Below are 24,583 nucleotides of genomic sequence, written 5' to 3'. Positions count from 1 at the left end.
TCAAGGTGCCAATGTCTAGTGAAAGCCCTCTTTCTTGGGTTTCTACAAACCCAAGAGGTTTGTAGACAGCCACCAAGTAATGACAGCAATATGGTAATGACAGTAAATTTTGGTGTCTCTTCTTAGAAGGACCTTAATCCCATCATGGGGGTTCTACCCTTGACCTTTATCTAAACCTAATTCTCTTCCAAAGGCTCCATCTCCAAACACCATCACATTGGGGATTAAGACTTCAACATATGAATTTGAGGCAGACACATATTCAGTCCACGATCTGGTCTACACCCACTAAAAGGCATTAGTGACCCTAATTACTGTGAAAAATTGAAACACAACACACATCTCCTAATGCCCTCAGCAGAGAACCACTAAATGAAAACAAATAAATAAACAAAAACCTTAAGACAATGGGGGAGATTATCAAGATACAATGGCTTGGTTCAGTATTTGAGAAAACACATCCTGGAAAGCACCTGGTATACTGCATTTTTCTAGCCTAGAACATTCACGAAGCCAGTTCGCATTAGGCACCAGGCCAAACACTGGCACTTAAAACCATAAGGAAGATGTGGTTTCTGTCCTCAGGGAGCTTACAGCCCAATGGTAAAAAGAGATACAAATAAATTAGTACAATGAAATAATGTATTCTCAACAGTGGGGTTATTTAAGAAGGGCAGAGGAAGCAGAACAGGAATGGGGAGCAAGGACAGAAATCCCAGAATAATAGGACACCATCTGACCCACTGCACAGGTAGTATAAAGAACCTGGCATTTTGAGCAGTCCTGCCTGGGTTTAAAGCCCAGCTCCACGCCTGATCAGCTGTGTGACCTTGGGTAAGTTCTGAATCTTTCCAGGCTCAATTTCCTCATCTGTCAAATGGGGACGTTGGAGGTGTCCATCTCACAGGGTGATTCCGGGGAGCAAACAAGTGAAAGCATACATAAGAGCAACTGGTACATAGTAAGTGCTTTATAAATGTTTATTATGGTCGTGATTTGGAGCTTGAAGGATGAATAAGAGCTCTTTAGGTACATAGGCATCAGGGAACAAGTGAAAGAACATTCCACTCATGAAGAATCTTCCTGGTACATGGCTTGTTTCAAAGATAGTGGAAGATCCAATTTCCAGTTCTGGCTGCTCCACTTCTAAGAGGTGTGTTCGCAAACAAAATCTTAATCTCTATGCACCTCAGTTTCCTTGTTTATGAAATGCAGATAGTACCATCCAACAACATTAATGGAAAGAGGGCTGCTTTGAAAACTCGAAAGCCCCCACAAATGTGAGAGGGTGGTGAGTGTACAAAATGCAGGAAGCCACTTAGAGGAAACAAGATTAGGATAGTAGGGACATTGCTAGCTTCTGAGCTGGGCAAATTACTTCCCTGAGCCTCCATTTTATTGCCTGAAAGCGGAGATCAATAATGTCCATTTCATAGGTATCTTGTGAGCATTCAAAGAAGTTATTTATACAAAGAGGTGCCCCAGGCTGACCCATAGTAGATGCAATAAATGTTCATTTCCTTCTTCCTTTCCCCCTCAACTTTGAGACATTACTTGAAATTTAAATTCAGGAAGACCTGGTGCCTGAATGGATTGTTCCCGGTTGCCAATGGAGGCCACCCTCACCCAGATCAGATGGGACAGGGAAGGACTGCAGGGGCAGGCTTTCTGGGCTACACACACATATTTTGCTCCTGGCAATGTCTGTTCCAGGTTGGCAGGAGACAGTACCATGGTGTCCCTGGGGTCCATCTCAGATGGCTCTCCCACGGAGAAGTGTCATGAGTGTTCCCATAAGTGGCGGCTGCAGCTGATTCTAAATAAGTCTGTCTTCTACAGAAGTGCAAGCAGCTCACAAGAGAAATAGAAATGAGATCAAATGACGTCCGTGCACATGGGACAGGAAGCCAGGGCACGTGCTGTTCCCAGCCATGTGGGCTCAGAAAACATGCCCTGCTTCTCTGCACGCGAGTCTCATGTACTCAGAGGAAGGCAAGGAAGACAGTGCCCAGGAACTGGGGATAGGAGGGCCCAGGCCACCTTCTGGCTTGACCTGTGGCTTCTCGTTTCTCCAGGGCCCTGGAACGGGGTGCATGGGGCATGTTTTCTGCTGTGAGAAACTGAAAAGATAGGATAGTAATGAAAGGAGCCCTGAGAAACTCTGCCCTTTGTTTTGTGTGCTTGAGTGACCTGAGACCCTGAGCTTTCTCCATCATAGACCAAGAGGTTGTGATTAGATGTTCTAAGGTGCCCTCTAGCTCTCCTTTTCTAGAATGCTGTGATGCTCCGTCTCTCTGTCCCTAACACTCATGAGGAAATGGGATCTCTTGGACAGGCAAATGTTCTAATCGTTATTATCAGTAGCATGAATAGCTCATTAACAATTTTTAAAGCATCGGATTGCACTTAAATCTACCCCCAGAGGGCAGTGAGTCTGATTTAACCCATGCGCTGAGATTTGGAAAGTCTTGGGGTTGTAGTTTAGACCTCCGTTGAAAATATGGCAACCGAGAGCCCTGAAAAGACAGGCCTGGATGGGGACCCCAGTTCTGCTCTTTCCAAGCCGTGTGAGCTTCAGCAAGTCTCTTGACCTCTCTGAATTGGTAATTCCCCATCTGTAACGTGGGGATAATAATAATGCATACCTCATAAAACTGTCAGAGACTTAAATGAGAGAAAAAGACATAAGGCATATAGCAAATAGTAAACATGCAAGAACAATTAGTGGTTAAAATCATTATCATTATCATTGCCATGACCATATTACCCACCACCAACACACCAGGCTCTGAACAGTCCTGGTCCAGATATTTCTGTGGGGGGTCTAGTGATAATGCAGATTTTAGGCCTAGACTCTCTTACCTTCTGGTTCTTATACATTCTCCCTGGATCTTCTCACCTGAACTCATGCACCAGCAATGGTCTTTGTCCCAGGGACTCCTGTAAAACCCAGAATTTCTCTCTTAGGCTCTAGAACCATAAATGCAACTGCCTTCTGGGATCTTCTACAGATACCTCAAAGTCATGGTGTTCCAATACCAGATTCATTGCCTCCACCAATCTTCTCTTATTTTTTGTTTCCTATTCTGGTGAATGGTCTTACCATCAAACCCCAAACCACAAAGTCCGCCTTGATTTCTTGATCTCCCTCATTCTTCACCCTTTTCTCCAACACCAAATCATCCAGTCCCGTCTATTTGACCTTCTAAAGATCTTTTCATCTCTATGCTATCTCTAGTCTGGTGCAGGCCACTACTCTCTCTCTCTGTCTCTTTGTCTCTGTCTCTTTCTCCTTCTCTCTCTCTCTCTTTCTCTTCTAAACCGTGCTAAGAACTTTCTAACTCATTTTCCTTCTCTAATCTTACCCTTCAGGAAAAAAAAAAAAAATAAAACTACAGTGATCGTTCTAAAATGCATATAGTAATAACATTGGTCATGCTAAGAATTTATTGATGCCCACCCATTGCTCATACTGTAAAACCCCAGTTCCTTAACTTGGCTTTCAAAATGATCTGTGCACCTGCCCAATGTGACCTCTGCCTCTGTGCTCTAAACATTCTCAACTTCCTCTGGCCTCAAGAAATCCCCAGCTTTCTTGATTCTGAGTCTTTGCTTAGGCGGTCCGCTCCTCCTCATGCAAAAATACACCCCCACTTTTTTTTGGACTAGGTAGTTCCAGCTTATCCTTGGCTTCAGTGTCAGGTTTCTGGGAAGGCGTCCCTATCCCTACCCCCCAATCTGAAAAGCTGCCACTCTTCCAAGTTCTCACAGCATGTGCAGTCACTGATTCTAGCACACAGCCCTCGGATGGAGCTCCCTAAGCACTTCTTTATCTCCTGTACTGGACCACCAGCTCCATGGGGACAGAGCTGAAGTCTACCTTGTCCATCTTCTCAAGGTCTAGAACAATGTCTTGAACAAAGTACAGATTTCGAGGTTGAATAAAGAAATTGAATGTCTCTAGTTGTCTCTAAAGATTTGGGGATCCATACCTTACAGATCCTGAGGGCCCCAGTGTTGGATGCTGCCACAGTCTACGGTTCCTCTCCATGCCCCAGTAGAAAAGAAAAGAGAATATCTGTACCAAGGCAGGCATCCCCACACACTTGAAACTGGCTACTCTAATAATGCGCCCTCCTCCCCACCTCTTTAGAGATTGAAAAATATGACAGGATTCAAGACCTAGACTTGGATGTTTGTAACTCTTTGTGGAAAGAGTAGAAGAAACTTTATAGATCAGTTGAGTTTGGGTATGGGGTAATTCTTCAGAGACTTCGGGATTCCTGGAGGGGGTTCTTGGGTTTCCTTCTCTGCCCCCTCCCTCTCACCTCCTTTCTGCCCTCACCACCCATAGCCACATCTGGGGCCATCCTGCAGACATCCTAGAGAGGGTCAGTCATAGGAACTCATCCAGAAAGCACTTTTCCCCTTCCTCTCAGCCTTTTGGTCTCTACTCTACAGTTTACATCTTTGCTCTGCCGATCTATCGTCTGGCTCCCGACAATTCTTTAGACCCTAGAGGCAGACCCTGAGACGGGAATTTTTATGCAGGTAATTTATTGAAGGAGAACTTCCAGGAGAAACTGGTCAGAAAGTGAGAAAAGTGGGATAGGGGAGGAGAAGATCTAGGCAAAGAAGTGGTTTCAGGTGATATTTAGCCTCATCCTCATCTCACATGGAGCCTTGGAAGGCAAACTATAGACCAAGTTCTGTCCTATCTTGAGATGAGAGAGTGAATCTTTTGAGCCTTGTCCTGGTCAGTCATTGGCTCAGGGATGTCCTGAGTGATGATAGAGGGAGTCAGGGCATAAACCTCAGACACCTTTGGGCTAGGCAGCTCCAACTGCCTGAGGACAATCCTCTGAAGAGGATTGCAGTTGTGAACTGTTAGCAGCAGCACCCAGGGAGGCTGGTAAAAGGAATATAGAGATCTGAGTGGTGCTACAGGCCCTTTGGTTCTTGTTGGCAACTTTTTATGACCTTCTTCAGCTGGGAGTCCTGAACCAGTGTGTTTTCTGGAAGAGTTTAGAAAGCTTTCGATCACTGTAGCAGCTTGTTCTCTTTCATACTCCAACTGAACCTCCCATATCCTCTGACATCATAGATCTGTGTGCAAGTGTTAAAATGGTGATTCACAGCCCAACCACATCCCTATGAGAGAGGCAGGATGGGAGAAACCAAGTGGCCACCCCTATCCGCTCCCAGCTGGAGCCACAAAGCAGAGACATTGCCTGGTCCTTGTATTACACAGAGGCATTTCTGCCACCAGTGAAATCGCCACTCTTGATGGGAGACAGGAAAGTGGGCTATACCTACTCCATGCCAGTCTCTACTATGCAAAGAGTCTTTTGTTCATCTTATAGAACTGAGAACCATGAGCCACCTGTTTAGACCAAGTGATCGAGTCCTCATGACTCAATCGACAAACGAAATGAACTTAGTGCAAACTTTCCTGTAAACTATTGAAGTGGTAGTATGGAAAATGGGTGGTGCTATCACTAGCAAGCTTGGGGTCAAATCCCCGTCTCACATTCACTGATAGTGAGAGCTTGGGCAAGGTACTCACTTCTCCTGAGACATATCTATAATAAGAGACAGTGTCTACACTGTCTACACTACAGAGTTGTTAATGAAAATCAAATAGCACCTGGCACATAGTAGGGGCTCAATAAATGAAAGACATCATTCTAAAGTTATCACCCCTTCTACATAAAGAAAAGTGAGAAAGGAGTAGGAATTGATATTTTTAGAGAAAGAGAAAGAGAGAAAATATGTGTGTGGTGCACAGGCAGCCATGCATGCGCACAATATGCCATACACTAGATATTGTTGTTCTGAGTGCCTGAACACCTATTATTTTACAAGAGAGAACAATTTTGTGGTTTGGATGTTATGGTTATTTCTACTTTACAGAGGGGACTGAGGAACATATCATTTAGTTTCTCTGTGTAGAGATCAGGTCGTGACTTTTAATGAGACTCTTCACTCCCTCCAATACCTGCAAAGCTAAAGGGAAGACCACTAATACAAATTCTAGGATGAGTCAGTGTCTGAGGTCCTTGCTGGTCATCTTATTTCTCATCCATCTAGCTCTTTCCAAGAAAGGCTGCACCAGCATGGAATACTGATGGATAATATCAGCTCCCTATATCACCCTTACCTCCTCTGGATTCAGGATTTGAGACCCTAAGTAACCCCCAGAATGCCTACACATCCAGTTGTCTGCCTTTCAGTTAAGACTCATCATAACACTGACTGATGTTTAGTCAGTGTTGCTCTAGAAATGACCCAGAATCCTCCTCATTCTTCCTACAGGCAGATCCTACTGCACTAGCAACTTCCCTCATCTGTCATTTGGAAACTGATACTTATACCACAAGTCACACCAAAACTCTCTGCTTGTAAGTATTGAGTACATATTTGTCAATAGTCTTTGGAAGTCAATGGTAAAAGGGCACCTGTTCTTAGGCAAAATGGCACCCAAAAAGTCTACTATCTTGTCACTCACTTCCTTAAGCTGTTGAGGCTCTGATTCTGTGGCTATGAACTAAGCCACACTCCTCTGATTCTGAGGATGTAAGAATATGAGATAGTGCTTGTCAATTATCTGATCACCTAAGACAGGTGCTGATTCATTTGTTCTTTTTCTTCTTTTGTGGTTTTTTAATTAATTAATTAATTAATTTGAGAGAGCGAGTGAGCATGTGTTGGGGGGAGGGGCAGAGGGAGAGAGAGAAGCAGACTCCCTGCTGAGCAAGGAGCAGACGCAGGGCTGATTCCCCGGACCCTGGGATCATTACCTGAGCCGAAGGTGGACGCTTAACTGACTGAGCCATCCAGGAGCCCCTCATTTGTTCTTTTTGTAGCGGCTGCTACAGTTTATAACTAGCTTTAGTATATAAGAACTTTTTTAAAAATTTGAGTGCTTACTCTGGTCCCAGAACTGTTCTCAGCACTTTTCATGAACTTATTTAATGCTTGCAACAACCCCATTAGGGAGAAAATTAGTGTTATGCCCATTTGACAGATGAGGAAGTTGTGCATCAAAGGTTAAAATAACTTGTCCAAAGTCGATAAAACAGGGAGGAATGGAGCTGATATTTGATCAAGGGGCTATCTGATTCTGGCACACAAACTCTTAAATTCTCAACCTTCTTACCCTACAGAATGCTCATTGTGAATGAATTCTACCAACTTTCTCTTCAACGACAAGCACATTCTCTAGCTTTAATTATGTGTTCAGATACATACTCTCCAGGAATTAAATAAATTGAGTTCCAGTCAAGTTTAGACATGCAGTATGACTTGGCAGCTGCGCTCAGTAGTCATATTTCTTTGAATACCTACTGTATTAGTGTGTTAGGGCTGTCAAACAAAATACCACAGACCGGGTGCCTTGAACAACAAACAATTATTTCTTCATAGTTCTAGAGGCTGGTACTCTGAGACCAAGGTATCAGCAGGCTTTGCCTTCTTCTGAGGTCTCTCTCCTTGGCTTATAGATGGCTGACTTTTCAACGTGTCCTCACAGACGGGTGTCTGTGTGTGCTAACTTCCTCTCCTCATAAGGACACCAGTCAGATTGGATAGGGCCCACCCGAAAGGGCTCATTTTAACTTAATTACCTCTGAAAGTCTCCATCTCCAAATATTGTTCCATCCTGAGAGACTGGGGGCTAGGGTTTCAACATACGAATTATAGGGGGACACAAGTTAGCCCATAACACTTACTAAGTATCTGGCACTGTGATGGTATTTTAGATGATAACTCACAATGGTGAACAAATCGGGGCTTGCTTCCTCTGTGCAATGGACCTCCCAGTCCCTACATGACAAAGGTGCAGCATATAAGATGAGATACCGCATGTAAAGAATACAAAATAAAGTGCTAGGGGATTTCAGGAAAATGAGAGGTGGGGAGGTCAAAACATGCTCCACAGTAAATCTAGCATTTGAGAAAGTTCCCACCCAAGATTTGATCTGGGGTTAAGAGGTAAAGGTAGATGTTTTTGTCTATGACAGTCCAAACCCAAGGAAACAACAGGAGAGCACCTCATTTACTTGTGTTTTTCTATTGTGACCTTCTCCCCCGACTCTTTCTGAGTTGAGGTCAGAGTGATTGGAGCTCAGTGTTTTAAAGGGACATGGTCACAAAGGATGGTTGCCAGTCTTGGGTGACTTTTATAAATGGTCTTACTCAAAACTCTTGTTTTTCATTCTCTAAGCATTTCAAGTTGTATCTGCAGTCAAGTAACTGACAGATGAAAATTTAAGTCTCACTTGGAAACTGTGAGGAGCTTGCCCCCTGAATGGATCCAACAGGCTAATAAATAGTTGTTTCAGTCATATCACACATTGTGCTTTTCAAAGCATTTTGCCAGTTTTGATCCTCATGGCAACAGCACTGTGAGAGGCATGCTTTATAATAATGTGATGATTTTCTATTTTCCTTCCCTCGCCCCAGTAGAGCTATTCTCCAACCTTCGCCGTCCTGCTCAGTGCCTTTGGGAGGCTGAATCCTAAGAAATGCACCATCCAGGCTTCCTTGTGCATGGGTGTCCTGCTGGATTTTACAGCATATTTCTCAAGATCGTTCTGTTTCAATACAGAGCTGCGTTTTGTTCTTTTTAACAGCTTCCTAATTTTGCATTCTTTGTAACTTTTACTAAGGCAAAGGTTCATGACCTTCAAATAGAGAAGGACATATCAAAGACACCACCCCCTTTTGGGGGGCCGTTTTAGGAGGAGAATGTGGATCTAAGTGTTGACTGCTATTTATGCTTTGCATTCCTAATTTGTTAACAAATCTTCTAGATCTCATTAAGTGATGCCAATCTTTTGCTTTAACACATAATGGAACACTGAATAATGTACATACTGTTAGTTATTGTACACACGTCATTTCTCACATATAGAAGCATAACAGAGTTTCTGGAAGTAGAATCCTGGGTTCAAACTGTACGTTATTTATACTGCCAAAAAAATTGCTAAATTTTTTCCATGAAGGATGTAACCATTCACACCCAAAGGTGGGTGTAATCAAAACGCATTAGTGAGAAAGATGAACAACATCATCTCATAATTTTATTTCAGATTTCTCTTACTACAAATAAAAATGAGTATTTTCCCATAACTTAAGTGCCACTTCTTTTTCATTTTTTTCATTTTACTTTGTTCCTTTTCAGTCATCCATTGAAATTTGGTGATATGAGTGGCAAATACACACACAGGTGAACATATATATTAGTTTTTGAGTTTGTACTCTGTGTTTATAGTGCTTTTGGACACAATTTTTTACATATAGTTTAAGAGAATTCAATCTTTATACACATTTAGAGGAGGCAGCGTATTACTGTGGTTAAACATTTCTTTCCCTTACATTGTCTTTTGTTCACCCCTTCTTCACTCCTGCCAGCGATCATTGAAGAAAAGCTTTATAGCATGCTTTCTGACTTCAAGTTTAGTTTTTGCTATTCCAGAGCACATAATAAATCCTGCTAGAGATTGGTGGAAATGTGGAATGGCACAGTAGCAAGGAAGATCCAAGCCAAGATTTATAAGAGCAGTACCTGAGAGTTTTGATATAAATTCATTAAAAAACAACAAGGTAAAAATCACTTGGAAACAAAAGTCACAGGTGACCTTAATATGACCCTTAAAGTGAAAAATCTCCAATATTTCTTTTGATCCTTCTTTATATGTAAACAACTCTTTTTCTCTTTCTCTTTGACACAATTGCACTTAAATAATCATATACTTGAGTCTGGTCATTTTTTTTAAAAAAAGACTTTATTTATTTATTTGACAGAGAGAGAGGGAAAGAGCACAAGCCAGGAGAGCAGGAGAGGAAGAAGCAGGCTTTTCGCTGAGCAGAGAGACAGATCCGGGGCTTGATCCCAGGACACTGGGATCATGACCTGAGCTGAAGGCAGATGCCCAACCAACTGAGTCACCAGGCGCCCTGAGTCTGGTCATTTTAAAAGCATTATTCCATATGTGTGTGTGTATATATATATATATATATATATATACACACACACACATATATACACATATGTGTATATATATATAAAATACATATTTTTGGGTGGCTCAGTTGGTTGGGCATCTGCCTTCGACTCAGGTCATGATCCCAGCATCCTGGGATCGAGCCCCCACATAGACCTCCCTCCTCAGCAGACAGTCTGCTTCTCCCTCCCCCTGCTCTTGTGCTCGCTCTCTCTCTCTTTCTCCCTCTCAAATAAATAAATAAAATTACATATTTTTGACATTATATATATAAAAACTTTGAGCACCCAGGTAAGTAGGAAGGCCATCATAAATATACCAGTCTAGATTTGCTAGTTACCTTTATTTATTTCAAGTACATTTCTATTTATTTACTTCCTTATTTATTTACTATTTATTATTTATATAAAAATATAGCTTCAGTCCACGAAAAAACCAGGACTGAAACTAATCCACATTTAGTGATGATAGAGGTCAAAAAATAAGATCACCTCTCAGAGTATATGTTGTTATCACCACAAAACATTTGTATGAAGGGAAGGTCTACTTTTTATTGTGGAGAGCTGGAGTTGGCAAAGGTTTTCTGTAAAAGGCCAGATAATAAATGTTTTCAGATTCGCAGACCATACACTCTGTCCCAACTACTCCGCCCTGCCATTGTAGCACAAAAGGAGCCATAGAAGATATGTACAAAATGAGCATGGTTATGTTCTAATAAAACATAATTTGTAAAAACAGGCTGCAGAATGGATTTGGCCCATGGTTTGCTGACATCCTGTGTCAAAGGTAAATACTTAGGTAAATGTTTGCTTGCTCGATAGGCCTATGCTAGATATTCTCTGTTCACTTCTCCAGACCCATTTGTTATCCTTTCTTCATCCTGTTTTCTGTAGTGGAAATCGACTTCTATGGATCTATTGCTGGACAAGCTTTTTCCCTCGTTTCTGGTTGAGTTTGGTCAATAGGAGGCGCTGTTAGAAAACTAGAAGGCAGGAGGAGATGGCGCACAAGTTGTGTTTTCTCCTGGCTTTCTCTATGCTGGTTAACACAAGCTGGTTCGGTCCTTCTACCCAAAGGTCATAGCTCCAGTTCTGGTGGCTTCTTACAACTGCAGTCTAGGATCTCAGGGTTCTGTTTACTAGTCCCAGTCTTTGTCCTTTTACATTTCGGGGTGCTAATGGCTTCAAGTTGTTGCTAAAACCCAGAATATTCCCTGTTGGTTTCCCTTAAGCCAAAGTAATCGCTATTCTCCCTCTTTGGTAAATAATCACTTTAGTAAACTGCCCTGAATTTTGCCATTTGAATGTATCATGTGTGTCCTGTCAGGAACTTTGATTTAGTATATTTTTCTTCAAATAACTTTAAAACTTTGTAATATTAAGATGCTATTGTATGCATTGTACAGAGGTCAGTGAATGTAAAAACAAAAACAAAACACTACTTTATTTCACCTAGTACCAAAACAAGACACCTAACCCTGGTCACCAAGGTTCTCCCTCCCTTATTTTCTCATGTTAATATATTTCAAAAGCTACAAATCATCAACAGCAAGGTCAGAAAACCCTTAGTTGTCCAAAGCATGGACAAGATTATGCTGCCTCCTACCTATCCCCATCCTGCCATATGTTAATTCAAAAAAAAAAAAAAGCAATGCTAAAACATTAAATAAATATAAGAAAACCCAGTGCTTTGGGATTTTTTTCCTAAAATAATTACTTTTCCACTTAAAAATTTATAAACCATTTCAAAATGAAATTATTGTTCTTCTCCTGATTCATTGATCTCTTAAGCATATGCCTGACCTTCCCACTGGGAAATCCAGTATTGTCTGTAGCCTGATTGCCCAAGGCCAAACTCTTTATCATAGCATTAAGAATTCATGATGATAAAAATAAATAAATGAAAAAAAAAGAATTCATGATGATCTAATTTCTGCTTCCCTCTCCACCATCACCTCCTACCACTCCAACCTCCATGCTCTGAGCCTCAGGCACCTATAGACATGCAGACTCTGCAGTGGGAACTAAAGTCATCGTTATCGGGGAACCCTATGGTTGTTCAGTGTGGTGACCCTGTTTTGGCCATACTTACCTGTATTGTACCCATTCCTGGCCCTATCCCCAACACACACACAGACACACACTCACACACACACACACACACACACACAGTGCAAGTTCAAGTCTTTGACCTTTTTCATGCTTCCACATTATGTGGAATATTACCCCTACCCCATCACTCAGGCCTGTTCAACAAGCGAATTCCTGTTATTCTTCAAGCCTCAACTCAGACATCCTCTTCTCTAGGCAGCCTGTCCTGAGTGCTCTATATCTTTGCTCATCACTCCTGTGGGCCTTTAGCAGCATATTCCGTACTGGTCTGCAATCATCTTTTGTTATTCCTCTTTACCCCTAGGCTGTAAGAGTGTTAAGGGCAAAGATTATTTCTTCTTCATTTTTGGTCTCTTTGGTTTGATGAAATTATTTCAAGTTCTTTGCAACATAGCCCCCTGAAAGTTATAATACAAGAAGCTGAAGTTGTTCCTCAGAAATAAAAGGGGGGAACCTGGATGGCTCAGTCAGTTGTGTCCAACTCTTGGTTTCAGCTCGGGTCATGATCTCAGGGTCATGGGATCGAGCCCCACCTCAGCTGCAGGCTCAGCAACTCAGCACGGAGACTGCTTGACGTTCTCTCTCTCCCTCTCCCTTTGCCCCTCCTCCAGCTCACACACACAAACTCTCTCTCTCTCTCAAATAAATAAATAAGTCTTTAAAAATAAAAAAATAAATAAAGTAAACAAATAAATAAATGAAACTGTCAGAAAGGCCTTAGCATTCTTTCATGCTTCATTCTCAACACAGTGTCTCACTCCCAATCCCTGGTTACTCACACACAAGATTTTCCCAAGATTTTCTGGATTTTGCCAGGCCTAGGTGAGCAACTGGCTCAAGACTTTCTTTTATGCATTAAAATCCCTTTTCTTAACAAAGCTCTCTGACAGTTGATTTGATGATCTAGCATTTCCAAGGGCGTGTGATAAATTATCTAAGGGGGTCTTTTAATAGTTATAATTAATTTTATGTTTATAATCTACACAACTATCAAATCAAATTAGTAATTTCATAGTAATTGCTATTCCAGAAGAAGCTAAAATGAGGGGGAAATGAGTTTGCTTAATATAAAATATTAAATAAGAATACAGATAACACACAAATACGGAAAAAAGGCAAGAAGAAGAATCCCCAGTTATGATGCTCAGTTTTAAGTGCCTGTGTGGTTTGGCTCAATTGTACCCAGATATTCAATCCAACACTAATCCAGGTGTTGCTGTGAAGGTATTTTGTAGATATGATTAACATCTACAATAAGTTGACTTTAAGTAAAGGAGATCATCCTCTATAATCTGGTTGGGCCTGATGGAATCAGTTAAAAGAATTTAAGACCAGAACTGAAGTTTCCCTGGCAGGACAAAAATTCTGCCTGTAGACTCGGGCTTCAGCTCCTGCCCAAGAATTCCTACCTGTCCTTCCTGACAGGATGGCCTGTCCCAAGAGTATCTAAGATGTTGAGCCAGTCCAGACAATTGCCAATTGAACAAGCTAATAAGTAGATATATAATGATGATTGATAGATGATAGATAGATAGATAGATAGACAGATAGACAGATAGATGATAGATAATAAATCGATGATACAACAGGATAGATAGATGATAGATAATAAATCGATGATACGATAGGATAGATAGATAGATAGATAGATAGACAGATAGATATCCTACTGGTTCTGTTTCTCTAGTGGCACACTAAATGATACATCAAATAATTGAGGTTTTGCTTGAGTTTTTCACTGCCTGGGATCATTGCTTATTAACTCTGAGGTTCTGGAAACAATATTTAAAATAAGCACTAGCCTTTACTGTTTAGTATTATTGTTGTAAACATGACCTTGATAAAATGCCTTTGCTCCTTTCCTGCTTCCACCTTTTCTATTTGCATTGGCTTGTGGACTTGCTGTCCCTGCCAAAGGTATCAACCGGGAGAGAAACAGTAATATATTTCAGCTGACATACATAACCTGACTCAGTAAAGCCATTCTGGTACCTGCTACTCGTATGTGCTGTCAAAATAGAGATGCTGCTTAGAATCCTGGGATTCTAGAGTCATTAAGTTCCACAGAGTCCTTACATCAAAGTCATTTGGAGTGTTCTATTTAAAATGGGATTTCCTAGGCACCCAACTCAGTTCCACTAAATCAGAATGTCACAGAGGGCCACAGGACCTTAATTTTTCCAAACTCAAACTATGATACTTATATGCACTAATGTTTGAAAGCCAATGCCTAAGGAGTTCTCTAGAGGACCTTACAGAATGGCTATGGCTATATATATGTATATATATTATATATATGGGTTTTTTTGGTAAATTTTGGGATTCTGGAACAGATTGCATTTGAAATATCTTTCTTACAGCTCTAAGAAACTCAAGGTTTAGAACCCACTGAACCAGTCTGTGGTAGGTTGAATTATTAACCCCAGTTCTCTCCCCGTACCACACCCTTGCCATGACCTTTTCATGGATGGAAAATAATTCCACACTTCTTGACTTTGGGACTGGTCATGTGACTTGCCCTAGCCAATGGCAGGGTAGGCAGAAACGACCTGTAAATTCTCAGTGTAAAGCATTTATCATGGTGATAGCTAAATGATACATAATTTAATCCCTAATTTTACAGGCGAAGAAACTGAGGATCTAAGAAACGAAGTGACTATCCTCAGGAGCCTTCATCCAAAGGAATAATTCAAAATGGTAGGCCTTTCATGGCAGGCCAGAAGATGGACACCCTGAGAAAGAGGTTTTCAACCTTCTTCCTTTTTCTTTTTTTAATTAATTTATATTTTTGATGTAGTGTCCCATGAGTCATTGTTTGCATATAACACCCAGTGCTCCATTCAATACGTGCCCTCTTTAATACCCATCACCAGGCTAACCCATCCCCCCAACCCCCTCCCCTCTGAACCCTCAATTTGTTTCTCCGAGTCCACAGTCTCTCATGGTTCTTCCCCCCCTCCCCTCCAATTCCCCCCCTTCATTTTTCCCTTCCTACTATCCCCCCCCTTTTTTTTAACATATAATGTATTATTTGTTTCAGAGGTACAGGTCTGTGATTCAACAGTCTTACACAATTCACAGCGCTCACCATAGCACATACCCTCCCCGATGTCTATCACCCAGCCACCCCATCCCTCCCACCCCCCACCACTCCAGCAACCGTCAGTTTGTTTCCTGAGATTAAGAATTCCTCCTATCAGTGAGAGCATATGATACATGTCTTTCTCTGATTGACTTATTTCGCTTAGCATAATACCCTCTAGTTCCATCCACATCATTGCAAATGGCAAGATGTCGTTTTTTTTGATGGCTGCATGATATTCCAGTGTGTGTGTGTGTGTGTGTGTGTGTGTGTGTGTGTGTGTGTGTATACCACATCTTCTTTATCCATTCATCTGTTGATAGACATCTTGGCTCTTTCCATAGTTCAGCTATTGTGGACATTGCTGCTATAAACATTGGGGTGCACGTACCCCTTTGGATCACTACATTTGTATCCAAAATCTATAAAGAACTTATCAAACTCAACATCCAAAGAACAAATAATCCAATCAAGAAATGGGCACAAGACATGAACTGACATTTTTCCAAAGAAGACATCCAAATGACCAACAGACACATGAAAAAATGCTCAACATCACTCAGCATTAGGGAAATCCAAATCAAAACCTCAATGAGATACCACTTCACACCAGTCAGAATGGCTAAAATTAACAATGAAACCTCAATGAGATGCCGCCTCACACCAGTCAGAATGGCAGGAAACAACAGTTGTTGGCAAGGATGCAGAGAAAGGGGAGCCCTCCTACACTGTTGGTGGGAATGCAAGCTGGTGCAGCCACTCTGGAAAACAGTATGGAGGTTCCTCAAGAAGTTGAAAATAGAGCTACCGTATGAGCCAGCAATTGCACTACTGGGTATTTACCCCAAAGATACAAATATAGTGATTCAACATTCTTCCTTCTGATCACACCAAGTAAATGAGCATCTCAAAGGTCGATGTGCCTTTGGAGTAGCAGCTTTGGTCTTCTCCAGAAAACTTCATCATATCATGCCCAGCCAAGGAAACAACTGAAGTTCAATGGGACCATTTCATGCTCTGCAAGGTGGAGACTGGTGTCCTTGCACTTGCTCTGCTGACTTCAGCTCCCTTACTCTCAAACTATCATGTACTACCTAGTGGAATGAGAACAAATGCCATTAAATGCTATTGTCCCAAGCATGACGAAATGGCTTTATGCCAATTATTAAGATGTATACAGCTAAATGCCTTTATTTAGTACCCCAATATAGCCTCTTGCCCAATGGACAATTACCTACGGTAGTTAATATGACAGGGTGAAATCAGAACTCATACTTGCAATTACACTTTAAGATTCAAGAGTGTCCACACTGGGTGATTGACAATATGCTCTAAAAGATAATGCAAAATGAATCTACATGCGTTTAACAAACCTAAAGGACATCTTTTCAATGCCTGTGAATGTCACAGAGCCTGGTGTTTTGGATTACCAGAGTATTTCTTGGAACCTCCTGTTTTGCCAAATATCCTGAATTCAGTCCCAAGTATTCTCCCAATTCACAGCCACGTGGTAGGCTCCGTGCTAAAGGGAGATTAGCATTGCAGCATCCTTGCACAAGGCCCAGACTACGCAATGTTAAAAGAAAAAAAAAGATAAACATGATTCTAGGCACATTCTGTGCCTCATCTCCATGGCCCAGTTCCTGTTATCCATCATGTAGGTTTTAAAATAGTCCACGTTTTTCAGTCCTCTAAAGTCAACAGTTCTGGAAAGTTGGCAGGTACACTTGTTTAAACAAAGCTCCCAAGTTTTCTGCTGGCAGGTGTTTCCAGAGTTCTTGGAGCACAATTCTTTGGATAGGACATGTGCCAATATACATAGCAACAGGGGGAAAAAAGTGTTTTCCTTTGCCATGGTGGAGACACCAAAATGCCTCAGATGCAAAGCTGGACATTCAGTTTGGGGGCTTATTTTGGCTCTGGGTCAAAGGATAAACAAATAATAAAATCATACATCTCTCTGTCCAGAACTCTGATGAGCTGCAGAGTAGAATAGGGCTGCTTATCAAATTGGCAGCATCGGCTGCCATCTATGTACAGTTTGACCTGAATAGCTTGGTTCTCCCTTCTCTGTCCATTCCCCTGGACTCCAGAATGTCCCATTCTCAAGCTTTCTAGCTAATTCTGCTTGAAATTGAGAGTGGAGATGGTGGGTTTGAAATTTAGGATGATAAAGGCAAATCAGGTAAGACTTTCTTCTTCCCCCAGTCACTGATTTTAGTTACTCTTAAATCCAACTTTCCGAAAGTGAAACCTCGTATTGCTTTACAAGCACATGATTAGTTTTATAATCTGTTCCTTGGCAGTTGAGCTAATTCATATTTGCTGCCATTAGATTCATTCCCCTAGCTATTCAATTAAACTCAGCATTGGTGCTAGAACGCCACAAGAAAGAAGTAATCCCTTGTCTCTCACCCTGAACTGAATGAAAATAAACAGAAGAATTTTTTTTTTTTTTTTTAAGCAACACCAAAGTCTGAAGAGGGGAAATATAAGGATGGAAGGGAAAGGTTTTGGGGACAAGTTTTTAAAACTCAAAGGAAGTCAAAATGTTTTTGGTTTAAGAAAGTACTTAATGGTCATTAAATTGTAACCCAGTGAAAATTAAGAGTTTCAAACGCTGCCTATAAAAATTTAGACTATTAGGCATTACTTAAAGTTATTTTAAGGCATTTCTTCTTTAGTTACTTGTTAGTGGTGAATGTGTTTTTAAGTTAAGTTCTTCCATTCTTATATTAATTGGTCTTATCTTGGAGTTCCCGTTATGCCCCTTTCTGTGTTGTCCCTCTGCTCTATCTTCTTCATATTTTCTTGCCATTTAGTATCTTTGGAAGCATCTTTCCAAAGTTCCAAGTGAAGATACCCTTTACAGATATTCTGGGTTTAGAATGGGCCCTTTCAGGAAAGAGTCATGCACATAGCAGAGATGCTTATCTCATAAAATCCATCAGCCTCAAAAATCAGAACTGGCCATTCATTGTCAGGGGAAACACCAATTCTTTTCTTCATGTTAACTGTGGCTACGAAAACAAAACACTTCGGTCAGACTCTTGAGTTTTTCACCTACAGAAGACATCTGAAGGAACAGCTATGGTTAAAAATGTAGACTTTGTTTGGACAGACCTGAGTTCAAATTCCCTCTTAGCCTCCTACTTGTAGCGTGTTTTAAAATGAGCATCTTAGTTCAATAACGACTGAATTCTGACACTGCCTTTTTCTAGATGTGAGACTTAGATGAACCTATCAAACTCTTTGGGTTTTGCTTTTTTCCAGGGCAGAATGGGCAGCATGAGTAGATACGGTAGGGAGAATGAAATGGCACATGTCAAGTACAGAGCCCAGAAAAACAACTCCAGAGGAGGACAGTCAAAATTAAGTGTACTTGGCCGCAAACTTGATACCGCTTTTTGTTTTAACTTTCATTGCGTTTTATCTCACGAGTCATAAGTTTTTGTTGTAGAAAACCAGAAAATACAGATCAGTCAAAAAAAATTAAAGTCGTTTCCTTACCTATAGAACCATCAGTCAGAAATAGTTACCATGGAGGATGCCTGGGTGGCTCAGTTGGTTAAGCATCTGCCTCCAGCTCAGGTCATGGTCTCGGGATTCTGGGATCAAGTCCCACATCGGGCTCCCTGCTTAGTGGGGAGCCTGCTTCTCCCTCACCTTCTCCCTCTGCTCCTTCCAGACCCCCAACTCATGCTCTCTCTTTCTCAAATAAATAAATACAAATCTTTAAAAAATAAAAATATAAAATAAATTAAAAAAAAAAAAAGAAATAATGAACATGGAGAGTTTGGTTAAATCCTTTCAGACTTAATCCTGAAATATTTGGGTGATGGTACATCACTCCCCATAGGCTGCGTTTCCACCTGGAAGATGAGCCTCCTGCCGTCCCTCATGAAAGTGAGTAAAGAAGGCTATGGGAAAATTGATTTCCACAAGATAAGTCAGGAGAAAAGATCCTGAGAGGATTTCGGAGGAAATGAACTTTTTTGTTTGTTTGTTTTCACAAATGAAGACACTTTGTGAATTCCGGGCGGGATATTGTTTTCTGCCAGATAATTTTTGGGAGAGGCAGGAATGCAAAGCCAGAGTTTCTCTCGGAAAAATAACAGGCCCTGGAGGATCTCTGCTGGGTAAGTTTCAGTAAGTGTGACAAATGAAATACTATTTTTCCTGGTAACTTCCAACGACTGGGTGGGAAAGGACTGATAAAGCAATAACTTTTTTTTACAAGTTGCCTCCCTTTTCCCTTGATTAGTGCAAATTTGTGAAAACTTTTTGGCTCTCGCCATGCTCCTTACTATCAAAATAGCTGAACAATCATTTGTTTAAAATTTCACCTAAAACCTATTTGTTAACAATGTTTGCATGTAACATGTAGCATGTTGCTTTATTATACTTGGAATATGAATAGCATAGCTACCATTTTGGGGGTGCTCTGTTTGTGCATACAACTTCCAAATTCCATTTTTAAATTAACCAAACACTGAAGCTTAAAGAGATGGAGTAAAATGCTCAGGGTCACAGAGTGAGTGAATGGTGGAACTGGCAAACACAGGTCTACCTCAGTCCAAAAACTGTATTATATTCACCAGAACATGTTAGTCCTCACTGTGTGTACACACACAAACCCATACACACTCTATACCACTTGCCACACACAATCAAAGCAACTGCTCATAAAGAAAGATGTGCATAAGTATGGAAATATTTGAATCTAGGAATTCAAGTATTTAGAATGGAATGCTGTGGCCCTAGACTTATAATTTCATTGGGAACTTCACTAGTCTCTGTGTGGCACAGTTAAGAATAAGTTAATAAAATCCACTGATTGTCAAGCACCTTTATATACACATGAATATTATATTTGTATGACCCAGGAGAAAAAAAAGAAAAAAATACCAGTTAGTTTTGACTGATCTGGTTTTCTACAACAAAAAAATCAAATACCAAGGCTTTGATATAAGTCCTATAGGACCTACAGCCTTGGTATTTTGGGGGAGAAGACCACAACTAAGCTCCAGCAACTGCAGTATAAGAACAGGGCCGAGCTGGAGGGCGAGGCGGAACGAGTTTGAGATGAAAAGATGACACAGAATTGTTCTCAGTGACCAAAACCCAAACCCAAACATTTCCTTTTCCCCCCATACTTCATAGAGTCTTCAATCCCTTAAAAAAATGTAATGAATGGTAGGAAAGATGGAGGAGGAGTAGGGAACCCTATTTCAACTGGTCCCCAGAATTGATCTGGATATCTACCAGACCACTCTGAGCACCCACAAAACCAGCCTGAGATGTAAGAAGATCTGGATCTCTACAAACAGATTATCGCAGGCGGTTGGTTTTGAGGTATCAAGCGGGGAGCCGTGATTCCACGGGCAGATATGGGAGGATAAACGGCAGCGGAAGGGATCCGGGCCGGGGGGGGGGGGGGGGATCCTACACGGCAGGTGAGCGACAGCCTCGTGAGCTGGGAACAGGGCACAGATGCGCAGACCGGTAGCGGCCCCAGATTTGGGGGCAGCTGGCGGTTTTAGAGGCACAAAGGGCAGAGACGTGCTCCGACCTGGAGGCAGGACTGGGGGCGCTGCGGAGGGGCACACAACCCAGGACGCTGCAGTTTATAGCAGTTATAGCAGCATGGACAGAAACGGAGACGGTGTGGCCTAGAGAGCTCACTGAAGAACAGACTGCGATCTCTCTGCTCTGAGGCAGAGGGTTGGAAATGGTCTCTTCTGCTCTGACTCGCGGAAGAGACGCGGAAAGCCACCAGGAAAAGCCACCAGAGAACAAAAGCCCCCAAAACTGATTCCCGCTGAGCCCATCCCCCGCCACAGGGGGGCAGGGCAACTCCGCCCAAACAGGGTTGCCTGAGTACCAGCGCGGCAGGCCCCTCACCCAGAAGACAGGCTGGGAAAACAAGGGGCCAGCAACCCTAAGGTCCCAAGAAAACAGGTGCATTTTGCTTGGGTTCTGGTCAATAACTTGGACTCTATACATTCCCTCAAACACCCATCAACAGAATGACTAGGAGGAGGAACCCCCAAAAGAGAAAAGACTCAGAGATCATGACTTCTGCTGCAGATTTACAAATGGATGCAGATCTAACCAAGATGTCGGAGGTGGAATTCAGGCGAGCAATTGTGAAGACAATGGCTAGAATGGAGACATCGATTAATGGCAACATAGAGTCTCTAAGGGCAGAAATGAAAGCTGAATTGGCAGAACTTAAACATGCTATCAATGAGATCCAATCCAATCTAGATAATCTAACAGCTAGGGTAACTGAGGCAGAAGAACGAATAAGCAACCTGGAAGACAATACAATAGATAGAAAGGGAAACGAGGAGGCCAGGGAAAAACAACCCAGAATCCATGAAAATAGAATCAGAGAAATAAGTGACACCATGAAGCGTTCCAATGTCAGAATAATTGGAATCCCGGAGGGAGTGGAGAGAGAGAGAGGACTAGAAGATGTATTTGAGCAAATCGTAGCTGAGAACTTCCCTAATCTGGGGAATGAAACAAACATTCGCATCCTAGAGGCAGAGAGGACCCCTCCCAGGATCAGAGAAAACAGGCCAACACCCCGGCGCGTAATAGTAAAACTTGCAAATCTTAGAACCAAGGAAACCATCTTAAGGGCAGTTAGGGGGAAGAGATTCCTTACGTACAGAGGGAGGAACATCAAAATAACGTCAGACCTATCCACAGAGACCTGGCAAGCCAGAAAGGCCTGGCAAGACATATTCAGGGTACTAAATGAGAAGAACATGCAGCCAAGAATACTTTATCTGGCAAGGCTTTCATTTAGAATGGATGGAAAGATGCAGAGCTTCCACGACCGGCAGAAACTGAAAGAATATGTGACCACTAAGCCGGCCCTGCAAGAAATATTATGGGGGGTTCTATAAAAGGAGAAAGACCCCAAGAGTAATATACAACAGATATTTACAGGGACAATCTATAAAAACAACATCTTCACAGGCAACATGATGACAACTAATTCATATCTTTCAATAATCACTCTCAACGTGAATGGCCTAAATGCTCCCATAAAATGGTACAGGGCTGCAGATTGGGTAAAAAGACAGGACCCATCCATATGCTGCCTACAAGAGACTTATTTTGAACCTAAAGATACATCCAGACTGAAAGTGAAGGGATGGAGATCCATCTTCCATGCCAGCGGACCTCAAAAGAAAGCTGGGGTAGCAATTCTTATATCAGACAATTTAGATTTTAAACTAAAGTCTGTAATTAGAGACACAGAAGGACACTATATCATTCTTAAAGGGTCTATCCAACAAGAAGATCTAACAATTGTAAATATCTATGCCCCCAACATGGGAGCAGCCATCCACATAAGCCAACTGGTAACCAAAATAAAGAGTCATATTGATAACAACAACATGTTAATTGTAGGAGACCTCAATACTCCACTCTCAGCAATGGCCAGATCATCTAAGCAGAAAATCAACAAGGAAACAAGAGCTTTGAATGATACACTGGATCAGATGGACCTCATAGATATTTACAGAACATTCCACCCTAAAACAACAGAATACTCATTCTTCTCAAGTGCACATGGAGCTTTCTCCAGAATAGACCACATACTGGGTCACAAATCAGGTCTCAACCTATCCCAAAAGACTGAGATTATTCCCTGCATATTCTCAGATCACAATGCCTTAAAACTGGAACTCAATCACAAGAAAAAATTTGGCAGAAATTCAAACACTTGGAAGCTAAAGACCACTCTGCTCAAGAATGTTTGGGTCAACCAGGAAATCAAAGAAGAACTTAAACAATTCATGGAAATCAATGAGAACGAAAACACATCGGTCCAAAACCTATGGGATACTGCAAAGGCAGTCCTAAGGCGGAAATACATAGCCATCGAAGCCTCACTCAAAAAAATAGAAAAATCCCGAATTCACCAACTAACTCTACACCTTAAAGAACTAGAGAAAAAGCAACAAACGATGCCTAAGCCACGCATTAGAAGAGAAATAATTAAAATTAGAGCAGAAATCAATGAATTAGAAACCAGAAACACAGTAGATCAGATCAACAAAACTAGAAGTTGGTTCTTTGAAAGAATTAGTAAGACCGATAAACCACTGGCCAGACTTATCCAAAAGAAAAGAGAAAGGACCCAAATTAATAAAATTATGAATGAAAGGGGAGAGATCACGACTAACACCAAGGAAATAGAAACAATTATTAGAAATTATTATCAACAACTATATGCCAATAAACTGAGGAATCTGGATGAAATGGAGGCCTTCCTGGAAACATATAAGCTGCCAAGACTGAAACAGGAAGAAACTGACAACCTGAATAGGCCAATAACCCTTAACGAGATTGAAGCAGTGATCAAAAACCTCCCAAAAAACAAGAGTCCAGGGCCTGATGGATTCCCTGGGGAATTCTACCAAACATTCAAAGAAGAAATAATACCTATTCTCCTGAAGCTGTTTCAAAAAATAGAAACAGAAGGAAAACTTCCAAACTCATTCTATGAAGCCAGCATTACCTTAATCCCCAAACCAGGCAAAGACCCCATCAAAAGAATTTCAGACCGATATCCCTGATGAATATAGATTCCAAAATCCTTAACAAAATCCTAGCTCATAGGATCCAACAATACATTAAAAGGATCATCCACCACGACCAAGTGGGATTTATCCCCGGGATGCAAGGGTGGTTCAACATTCACAAAGCAATCAATGTGATAGAACACATTAATAAGAGGAGGGAGAAGAACCATATGGTCCTCTCAATTGATGCAGAAAAAGCATTTGACAAAATACAACATCCTTTCCTGATTAAAACTCTTCAGAGTATAGGGATAGAGGGAACATTCCTCAAGTTCATAAAATCCATCTATGAAAAACCCACAGCGAATATCATCCTCAATGGGGAAAAGCTGAGAGCCTTTCCCTTAAGATCAGGAACACGTCAAGGATGCCCACTCTCGCCACTATTGTTCAACATAGTACTAGAAGTTCTAGCGACAGCAATCAGACAACAAAAAGAAATAAAAGGTATTCAAATTGGCAAAGAAGGAGTCAAGCTCTCTCTTTTCGCAGGTGACATGATACTTTATGTGGAAAACCCAAAAGACTCCACTCCCAAATTACTAGAACTCATACAGCAATTCAGTAATGTGGCAGGATACAAAATCAATGCACAGAAATCAGTTGCTTTCTTATACACTAACAATGCAACTGTAGAAAGAGAAATTAGAGAAACAATTCCATTTACAATAGCACCAAAAACCATAAGATACCTCGGAATAAAGCTAACCAAAGAGGTAAAGGATCTATACTCTAGGAATTACAGAACACTCATGAAAGAAATTGAAGAAGACA

The sequence above is a fragment of the Zalophus californianus genome, chromosome 1, assembly GCF_009762305.2.
Source record: "Zalophus californianus isolate mZalCal1 chromosome 1, mZalCal1.pri.v2, whole genome shotgun sequence".
NCBI classification, from domain to species: Eukaryota; Metazoa; Chordata; class Mammalia; order Carnivora; family Otariidae; genus Zalophus; species Zalophus californianus.
Note: the sequence above shows the minus strand (reverse complement) of the source record.